The 10,756-nt window shown below is 40.9% G+C and overlaps 1 long non-coding RNA gene across 1 annotated transcript in view; it reads right to left on the bottom strand.

Annotated features, from left to right (window-relative positions):
* Positions 1-5,985: 5,985 nt before the first annotated feature.
* The window catches only part of LOC132516854 (uncharacterized), a 95,445-nt gene continuing 90,674 nt past the window's right edge, over positions 5,986-10,756 (bottom strand). Inside the window, exon 3 of the long non-coding RNA XR_009539488.1 lies at positions 5,986-6,481. This is a non-coding gene — a long non-coding RNA (uncharacterized LOC132516854). The remainder of the gene's footprint in view (positions 6,482-10,756) is intronic.

Genomic DNA, 10,756 nt, shown 5'->3' with positions numbered 1-10,756 from the left:
TTATAAGAACATAACTCACCAACAACCTGGAAAAGGCAGCTCTACATACTTAATGCTTCGCCACTTCTGGGTAAAGGAAGTAGAACCAGGATGGGACCTCTGACCCAAGCTGGAAGAATGAGATTCTCTCTCCAAAAATTTAAAATTGGAACCCAGAGATTGATCTAGTCAATTATGGTCAGGAAGCAGAACAACCCTGTGTGAAAGCAATGAGTCATCAGAGAAGCCAAAAAGAGAAAGCAGACTGTCTTAGTTATCTATTGCTGCATAACAAATTACTCCAAAGCTCAGTGCCTTCAAACAACAAACATTTATCACCTTACAGTTTCTGAGAGTCAGGAATCTGGGACCAGTTTAGCTGGGTGGTTCTGGTTCAGGGTCTCTCATAGCACTATAGTCAAGCTGCCAGCTGGGACTGCAGGGGTCTTAAGACCAGACTGGGGCCAAAGGATCTGCTTCTAAACATACTCACATGGCTGTTGGCAGACTTCAGTTCCTCCTGGGGTGAGCCCTTAAGTGGGTTGGTTCCTTGCAACATCACATGAACCTCTTTATGGGTCTGCTCACTCACTACATGACAGCTTGCTTCCCCTGATACCAGTGATCCAAGAAAAAGAGAGAGAACACACATCCAAGATGGAAGCCAAAGTCTTTCTGAAATCTAATCTCAGAAGTGACAGCCCATCCCTTTGGCTACATTATAATCATTGGAAGTGAGTCACTAGGTCCAGCCCCTACTGGCAGGAGATTACCCAAGAGCATGAATACCAACAGGAAACATCATTGGGAGCCATCTTAGAAGGTGCCTACTGCAGTCTACACCTTTGGCTCCCAATGATTCACATCTCTCTTACATGCAAAATTCCCGCATCCCCTCCCAAAGCATCGAAAGTTTCATCCTATTATAGTATGAGTTCAAAGTCTAGAATCCTGTCATCTAAATTAGATCCAGGTGCTGATGAAGCTTGTCAGCTGTAGTTCCTTAAATACAACTTCTGAATACCTCTTGATCAACAGACTTATAAAATTAAAGAGACAAGTTATCTTAACACACAACATACAATGAGGACAGGTATTGAAAAACTGCTATATACACATTCCTGTCAAAAAGGGAAGAAAAGGAATATACAAAGTATTCACTGGTCCATGGTAGTTCTGAAATCCAGCTGGGTGAAGTTTGGATATTCCTTGATTTTCAGTTGTTTATTCTGCCCTCTAAGTCTTCCTTCCTTTTTTTGTGACATGTACCACGTTTTTACAGCCAAGCATCTATCACAGTTTTCTTCCTTCCAGTATAGTCCTGGGGTCCAAAAGCCTCTCCTTTTTCCATACTGTCTCTATCCCCCTGAGTTCAAGCTGGCAATGTTTTTGCATATATAACTCTCTTAAAAACTTTGTGGGTCTCCTGTGAATCACCTTGGGATTCACTCCATTAGACAAAAGCCATACTCAGAAATCTTGAAATAAGCTCTTCTCTCCCTTGAGCCTTGGCTGAGATTGATCTCCGGTGACCTCGGCCTGCAACAGTTTGAAGCAGGATTTCGGTTCCCCAGCCGAATTGAAGTCAGGCTATGGCAGTGAGAGAACTGAATCCTAGCCATTAGACCAGTGACCAGTGACAAGGCCCTGGCCTCTCAGCTTTGTAGAAATGAATTTCCACAAAGAGACAGAAGTTAGTGGAACAAGTAAAGTGTTTATTAGGAGGAAAAAAGGTACATGTGAATAGACTCACAAGGGCAGACTCAGAGAGAAAGTCACACCCTTGTGGTAGTTTGAATCACTTATATGGGGCATTTCTTCTGGGTTTCCTCTGGCCAATTGTCTTTCTTTGCCTGGCTCTGAGTCTGTATTTGGTTTATCTCAGGGTCCTCCTGCTGTGCGCGCACACATTTCTTAGCCAAGATGGATTCTAGCAAAGAGGCCTATGCATAGGCTGACATCACTTACTATGGGGTGACGCCCCCTCCATTTGACCTCCGAGGAGCCCTTTCTGCGATGTATAATCGGGAAGGTCCTTGACTTCGAGAATGAGAAATATGTGGTCTCTTATCTTGGCAGGGCTCAGCTCCTCTTTCTCCTCCTCTTGAGGCCCAACTCCTGCCTCAAGATAGCTGAAACACAATGACCTTAGCTTCCTAGAAGCACTGTTGTTTCATTGAGAGGATCTGTGAGACACACCATTAATCTCTTTAAAGGGTCCTTTTTATGACTGAATATTACCCTGGGGCATGACCTTCGGTTTTAACAGAAGTTTTGACAGTCCTTTGCTTCCTCTTTAGACCTCTGTTCTCCTGGCAGTGCCCTAGATTTGATCTTTGATCAAAAGCCATTTCTTAATTTTGGTACCAGTTGCCATCTGGAAAAACAGAATTTTCAAAACTATGAAGCCTTGGCTCTTTCATACTTAACATCCCTACTTCAATTTAATTCATTCCTCTCCTATTTTACTATAATCAGCAAGAAGAAACCATATACCACCTTCCAAGCACCTTTGCTTGGAAATCTCATGAGCTAGATCACCCAGTTCACAAAGTACATTTTCTACATTTCATGTTACTACAAGAAATGAGGTTTCTAAGCTTTCTGCCACTAAATAACAAGGATTCCCCTTCTCTTCAGTTTTTGCCACCACTCACCCTCAGTCTTATAAAAGACCAAGAAGCCCTCTATTAACAGTTTCTTTGGGAACTTTAGAATTTCACTAACATTTTGCTCAAATCCTAGTTCCAAAACCATGTCTCCATTTTAGGCTCTCATCATGGCAGCACTCTACTTCTAGACACCAAAATCTGTATTCCTTATAGCTGCATAACAAATTACACCAAAAATCATCAGCTTAAAACAACAAATATTTATTAGCTCACTGTTTCAGGAGTCAGAAGCAGTTTGCCTACATAATTTTGACTCAGAGTGTCTTATGAGGTTACAGTCAAACTGTCAGCTAAGGCTGCAACTATCTTAAGATTCAACAATTAATTCAAGAATTCATCTGGGGATAAGATATCCACTTGCAAGTTCTTGTGGCTATTGACAGGCTTTAGTTACTCAAGGGCTTTCAGATTGAGGGCTTCAGTTTCTCATAGGCTGTTGGACTGAGGACCTCAGTTCTGCTCCATACCGTCTGAGCCTCTCTATATGGCTACTCAAACCATGGCACCTTACTTCCCCCAGCATAAGAGTTCTGAGAGAGAAAAAGACACACCCAAGGTTGAAGTCACCATCTTTTTTTTCTTTTTTTTGCGGTACGCTGGCCTCTCACTGCTGTGGCCTCTCCTGCTGCGGAGCGCAGCCTGCAGACACGCAGGCCCAGCGGCCATGGCTCACGGGCCCAGCAGCTCCGCGGCATATGGGAATCTTCCCGGACCGGAGCACGAACCCGCGTCCCCCGCATCAGCAGGCAGACTCCCAACCACTGCACCACCAGGGAAACCCGAGTCACCATCTTTTTTAACCTAATCTCAAAAGTAACATCTCCCTACTTCCACCTTTAGAAGTGGGTCAATAAATTTAGCCCACACTCAAGGAAAGAAGATACATAAGGGCATGAATACCAGAAATTGCCTTTCACACAGACCCCAAAATGAGAGACAGAGACCATGTGACAAGAGAGAAGGAAAGATCACCTGATGAATTTCCAGTCTCATGGGAGATGGCTATTTCCAATAGTTGCATTCTGTGAGATTTTTCTGAACATTTAAAATAAATGCACCTACTCTTCAGCAAGCTTGATTGAATTGCTGCTCTTCACAACCAAATTATTCCTAAGACTAAATCCCATTTTCCTGCAGAATCTGTACTCCAGCTTTGTGAGACTGAAAGCAAATATAATACACCTCTTTACAATCTAAACAAGATTCACAATGTCTGAACTGACCTGCAGATATTGTAGATCAAGCACGTTCTGCATTCTGCTGATTCTGTCAGCAAAAAGCTCTCTGGCAGCACATTAAGGACAGCACACTTATATTAGAAGCTACGCTTTTAATTTCTGTGACATGTAATGAGGCAGTCTCACTAGCCAGAATATTTTATTAGGTCATAATGTGTTAAATGTGGTTTAATCAAGAGCTGCCATTAGATAGCTTCCCAATGAACTTCAGATGCATGATGATCATATAACAAATCATCTGTGGAATCCCTCTGAAACTGTGCTAAGAAAGATGGGTCAGCTATGCAATATAAGTAATAATACCCTGATAACTAGTAATAATAATGATGAAAATAGCTAACACTTATCACACATTATATATGTGTGATGACAGTTATAAGGTTCTCTTATAACTGAAGATGGCTGTACTAGAAATGCCCATCATTTTCTACTTACACACACACACCCTCTTTAGAAAACCTACTAAACTAAACTAGACTGAGAAAGAGAATTTGCATGTAGTGGTTACTAAGTGCTTATATCTGAAATATCACACTTAATCTTCACAACCCTAAAACTCAGCTACCATTATATCCTCATTTCAAAGCCAAGGAAACTAAAGTTTAGCAACATTGAGCAACCAGTCCAAGGTCTAATAGCTTGCTTCCTGATAGTCATACTCCTAGGTGGTCCCCGATACAATGTGAGAGGGGTCAATCATTTTGGCCAAAACATAATGGTGTGTGACTTTTGATGCTGGGTTGTAAAAACAATTTCACCTTCCACTTTGCTCTCTTGGATCACTCTTTCTCGGGGAAGCCAGTTGCCATACCATGAGAACACACAGAGGTCATAAGAAGAGAACCATGTGGCAAAGAACTGAGGCCTCCTAACCACGATCAACTTGCCAGCTCCAGTCAATCCCTGAGGTGAAAGTAACCCCAAGTAGCATCTTTCTGTAAACTCATGAGAAACCCCAGGCCAGAACCACCCAGGTGAACTGCTCCCAAATTCCAGACCCACAAAAACTGTAAGATAATAAATGTTGTTTATTCAAAATACTAAGTTTTGAGGTTGCTTGCTAGACCAAAATAGATAACTGTGGACCAAAAGGTTCATTCGGTTTTTTCTGTAAGATGGCTCTAGTAGCACTTAGTTGTCTTTAACGTTGTTCGAAACAATTTTGTTAGATTTTATGTGACAGCTGTCATATCAGCATACATTTAAAAACGACATCAAAATTGGTGAATTTTTGTGTAGCCATTTTAATATTGAAGATGGAAGAAAAAAAGCAACATTTTTGGCATATTATGCTTTATTATTTCAAGAAAAGTAAAAACGCAACTGAAACGTACAAAAAGATTTGTGCAGCGTATGGAGAAGGTGCTGGGACTGATCAACGTGTCAAAAGTGGTTCATGAAGTTTCGTGCTGGAGATTTCTTGCTGAACGATGCTCCACGGTTGGGTAGACCACTTGAAGTTGACAGCGATCAAATCAAAACAATAATTGAGAACAGTCAACATTATACCAGGCGGGTGAGAGCCGACATACTCAAAATCAAGCATTGAAAATCATTTGCACCAGCTTGGTTATGTGAATCGCTTTGATGTTTGGGTTCCACATAAGTGAAAAAAACCTTCTTGACCGTACTTCCCCATGCGATTCTCTACTGAAACATAATGAAAACATTCCGTTTTTAAAACAAATTGTGACAGGCGATGAAAAATGGATACTGTACAATAATGTGGAATGGAAGAGATCGAGGGGCAAGCAAAATGAACCACCACCAACCACACCAAAGGCCGGTCTTCATCCAAAGAAGGTGATGTTGTGTATATTGATGTTGGGATTAGAAGGGAGTCCTTTATTATGAGCTCCTTCTGGAAAACCAAACGATTAATTCCAGCAAGTACTGCTCCCAATGAGACCAACTGAAAGCAGCACTCGACGAAAAGCGTCCAGAATTAGTCAACAGAAAGCACATAATCTTCCATCAGGATAATGCAAGACCACATGTTTCTTTGATGACCAGGCAAAAACTGTTACAGCTTGGCTGGGAAGTTCTGATTCATCCGTCATATTCACCAGACATTACACCTTTGGATTTCCATTTATTTCAGTCTTTACAAAATTCTCTTAATGGAAGAAATTTCAATTCGCTGGAAGACTGTAAAAGACACCTGGAAAAGTTATTTGCTCAAAAAGCTAAAACATTTTGGGAAGATGGAATTATGAAGTTGCCTGAAAAATGACAGATGGTAGTGGAACAAAAGGGTAAATAAATATGTTGTTCAATAAAGTTCTTGGTGAAAATGAAAAATGTGTCTTTTATTTTTACTTAAGAAACCAAAGGCACTTTTTGGCCCACCCAATAGAAGTGAAGCTGGGTGCTGGTGTCTCAAGTTCTCTTATGGACTGAAGTCAGGATGTTTACCAAGACCAAGGTTTCATCTGAAGGGTTGACGGGGAAAGGATACGTTTCTAATCTCATTCATGCGGCTGTTGGCAGGATTCAGTTCTTTGCTGCTTATTGGCCAGAGAACTTCCTCAGTTTCTTGTCACGTGGGCCTCTCCATAAAGCAGCTTACACCATGGCAGCTAGCTGTCTTCCCTTAGAGCAAGTAAGAGAAAATATAAAGCGAGTACCCAAGATGGAAGCCAAGTCTTTTTGTAACATACTCTCAGAAGTGACATCACATCCAATTTGCCATATTCTATTTCCTATTAGTTAGTAATCAAATCCAGCCCATGCTTTAGGAGAGGAGATTGCACAAGGGTGTGAATACCAGGAAGTGGGGCTCATTGGGAGTCATCCTCTGCACTGGGCATACCACAGTGAGTTACGGCTCCAGTGAGCTGAGTTGATGCTCTTCAGCATTATACTCTGCCTCCCTTGATCTAGTTGTGGATTCCACTCATAGCAATAGAATCCAAGCATTGGCCATCCCCTGTAATCAAAGCACACCTCTCCAGGATATTCATGAAAGGGTGGTTAGGCTGAAGACTGCTCCTTAGTCATCCCCATATTATAGCTGTTTCTACTCTCCAATCATATTTCTACCTTGGGTCACTGTTTAATCAACTGAATTCAGCCTTTATCCCTTTACTCTTCAAAGTACCACCAACTCAAGACTTTATTAATAGACAGCTTTACTGATAGCTCCAGGGTAACTGAAATTATATACTGACTCTCAGCAGATGTCTTCAAAATTGAACATTAGCCAATCCTGTCCTTAAAATTATTCCAGCTGCCTAAGCATTGGCAACTTCTCACAGGTCACCTTTCATAGAGATTCCACTTGCTACTTTGTTCTTCCCTCTCCAGAGACAGCACATCTAGTTGTGCAGGTTGTTCCCTGCCCAAGAGTGCTTGTCTAAAGGTGTGAGTAGACTACAATTCAGCTCATATTCTGCTCCACAATCTGAAGCACATGTCTTGCAACAGGGCCACATCTGCCTGATGCTACACAAAGTGCCATCTGGGCTAGTTGAAGTTCTTTGCACTTTTACACCGCTTTCCAGGCCACCTTCTCTTATGTCTAAGCTATTCCTGGAAACTCCTATGACAAGAAAGAAAAAATGATGAAAAGCCTACTACTATTCACAATTTACAAATTCTAAGGAGAGTGAGTGAATCCTAGAAGTTAAAGAACATTTTTTCTGCTGAGCACATTATTTTTAATATAATGGTCTTTCGCATACTTGATGAAAGAGTTTTGTGAAGAGTATGAAGACACAAAATTAGAAAAACTTGGGCAAAGCTAAATTGCTTTGCTTAAGAAAATGGATATAATGAATATTGGGAGGTGGGAAGAGTCTGGAACCAGGAGCTAGAGGCTGCATGGAGGCTGGGAAGAACAACTTTGCAGATAAAAGAGATATCTGATGGGCTTTTTGTTTTTTTTTTGGAATGAAATGCTGTTCACAATTCCATCTTCCTAAAATTTACATTACTCACCATTACCTAGTGGCATATATTTGCTGGAGTAGGACATAGGGATAGAAGTGACACTAAAGTCATGTTTGAGTTAAACTCTAAATTTCTTACTCTATTACACAGAACACTTTAGTTCTCCTCCTCACATTTCTTCAAATTCTTGTGCATACCCTGAGGCCTATATTCCCATAGCCCCATTGAAAAGATTTGTGGTAAACCAAAAGCAATATATATTACTCCTATAAGAAAAGGCTGTTGTCAGTGGCTATTTAAATAAGTTTTTCCTCTCCATCAAATAAACTTAAAACTCCCCACCAAATTACTAATGGTCATCAAAGCAAGTAACTTTGGTTGAATGTGTGGAATTTTCACACACATCATATCATCAAATAACCCAAGAAAGTTAGTATTATTCTCCCATTTTACAAATGAGGAATTACAGCTTAGGAATGTTAAGTAACTTCTACAAGGTAATAAAGTAGAAAAAACAGAAATCAGATCCAGATCTCTCTGACATTAGAACTCCACTTTTTTCCCTATAGCATATTATTTCCACACAAATAGTTTGGTCTTAGGTGAAGCATTAGCAATGTATATAGAAAATGCTTGAATTCCTCAGACCAGCATATAATGAGCTTGCTTTTCATCAGTGTCCCTATATTATGAGCTTCAAGACAGATTGAAAGCTTAGTGGCATATTGTCCTCAGGAAGAAGATTCACTGGCATTCAAAATGACTGCAAAGAAACTCAAAATGACCAAACATTTAACATACCCAAACCTGTGCCCATGGCATGCTTTGTACCCAGTATGATAATTTACATGGAACAGAACGTTTAATTTGGGAGTTTCAGCTGAGGCACTGAGTTAGGATAGACAACAGATACCAAAGTGATTTTTGAGAAAAAAAACCATAAGCAGATTTTCAAAACATTATTCAAAAAATGAGATCAAAGTCTGGTTTGTACCCATCGGGAGATATAAAATACTTGAAAAAGTAGAGTTGGGGAGAAGATTTTGTGAGAAAGATGAGGATGCTGTATTATGAGCTCTAACCTATGGGATTACTACGAAGAAAGTAATCTAGGCTGAGGCTTCACCTCAAGTCTAGAGGGAAGGGTGTTTCTATGAGACCACCTAGAGAGATGGAGATCTGACTTCTAGCAGCTTAGGACACAAAGGTTGGCTGTCTCCCTAGGAAAACTTGGAGAGCTGCTTTGGTAGCAGCTCTTTGGGTATTGCTACATATGAGAGGTTATCTGCATTTGCAGTCAAATCATATGTGAGTATTGAATGTAGACCAGATGTGGGCCTCACAGGAGTCAGCTGATAGCCTGCCTAAGTCAACTACCTGTGAGGGTCAATGGGACTCCCACAGCAAGAGACTATGTGTGAAGGACAACTGTACTCAGGGTCAGTTTCATGGAGCATGACCTGTGCAGTTACATAGGACCCTGCACTCAGAAGGACTCCATGCTTGATTTAATGCTCTGGATATTCAGATTCTTAATAACTGTGTCTTTGAGCTAGTGTTTTATAAGTCCAAGGAGCCAACATGTCATTTCTTGCTGCCTCATTTGCACAGAGCATTTATGATGTCCCATGAGCACTGAATTCCAGTGAACCCATGATGTGTGGGAGCTCAGTGAGACTCAAAGTGAGTATACAATGAATGTGTTATGTCTATAACTGAGGAAGCTGAGGTTGCTGACAGGGCCCAGAGGCGATGCCTTGCCTGTGAATGAGAACTTGCTTCGAACACAAAGAGCAGGCAATGGCATTCTGAGAAATACAAATGACCAAAGAACCCTAATCAAATTTTCTTACTCGGGCTTCCCTGGTGGCGCAGTGGTTGAGAGTCCGCCTGCCGATGCAGGGGACACGGGTTCGTGCCTCGGTTTGGGAAGATCCCACATGCCGCGACATGCCGCGGAGCGGCTGGGCCCGTGAGCCATGGCCTCTGAGCCTGCGCGTCCGGAGCCTGTGCTCCACAATGGGAGAGGCCACAACAGTGAGAGGCCCGCGTACTGAAAAAAAAAAAAAAAAAAAATTTCTTACTCATTTTATTTCTCTGAATAAACTAACCTCTTATGCTAAAGTGATGACATAGAAGGAAAGGGAAGGCCAGTGCAACTCACAGTTCCTTTTCCTTTCATTTCTCCCTTGCTTATTAGTAAGCCCAAAGTTGAAGGTGTTAGTAAAATGTACATGGATCAAGATGTGGAATAAAAACACTTGAGTTAGTCATGTGTAGCATTTCTACTGTTCTGTACATGTATGTTCCAGCTACAAAATACAACGTATGTAATTTCAGGGATTTTGCATACAAGTTAAATGCTCTTATATTTGCTTTGAAAACTGGCATTGCAAAATATAAAGATGGACAATAAAATCATGCTATTTTTAACTTTTTTTCTTAGAATGACATTAAATAGTAAATAAAAACACCATGACAAGTCAAAAGAGAGGTTATGGAAGAAAGGAAAAAGCTTTATCTCTTAGAACTTTTAAAGACATTTTTCTCCTGCTTTTTGAACAAGGGACCCTATACTTCATTTTGTACCAGGCCCTGAAAATTATAGCTGGTACTGACTGCACCAACCACTTAAAATTGTACTCTTTCCCCTTAACTCCCTCTCCTCCTGGGCCTAACACTGGAGGGTCAAAACACAATTAGCAAGCTGGGAAAAGAGAAGAAATATTAATGGGGTGAGGAGGAAAATGCCCTCCCCATTCCAATCTGATGGGCCCTGTTGGGAAAGAGAAAATTTATCATTAATGTTTTGATCATTGTTGGGAAGTAAACATTCTAGTGTTTGAATTGAGACTGGTTTTGACCTAAAGTGACTTTAGTATAGTCTATTACCTAGATATGAGCAAAAAAGTCACAGAACCAGTCCTCCATCCAGAGAAAAGGAGAGATTATTCCACTAAATAAATCTTAAAGGAG

The sequence above is a fragment of the Lagenorhynchus albirostris genome, chromosome 1, assembly GCF_949774975.1.
Source record: "Lagenorhynchus albirostris chromosome 1, mLagAlb1.1, whole genome shotgun sequence".
In the NCBI taxonomy this organism is placed as follows: domain Eukaryota; kingdom Metazoa; phylum Chordata; class Mammalia; order Artiodactyla; family Delphinidae; genus Lagenorhynchus; species Lagenorhynchus albirostris.
This window is presented reverse-complemented; position numbering and strand designations above follow the sequence as displayed.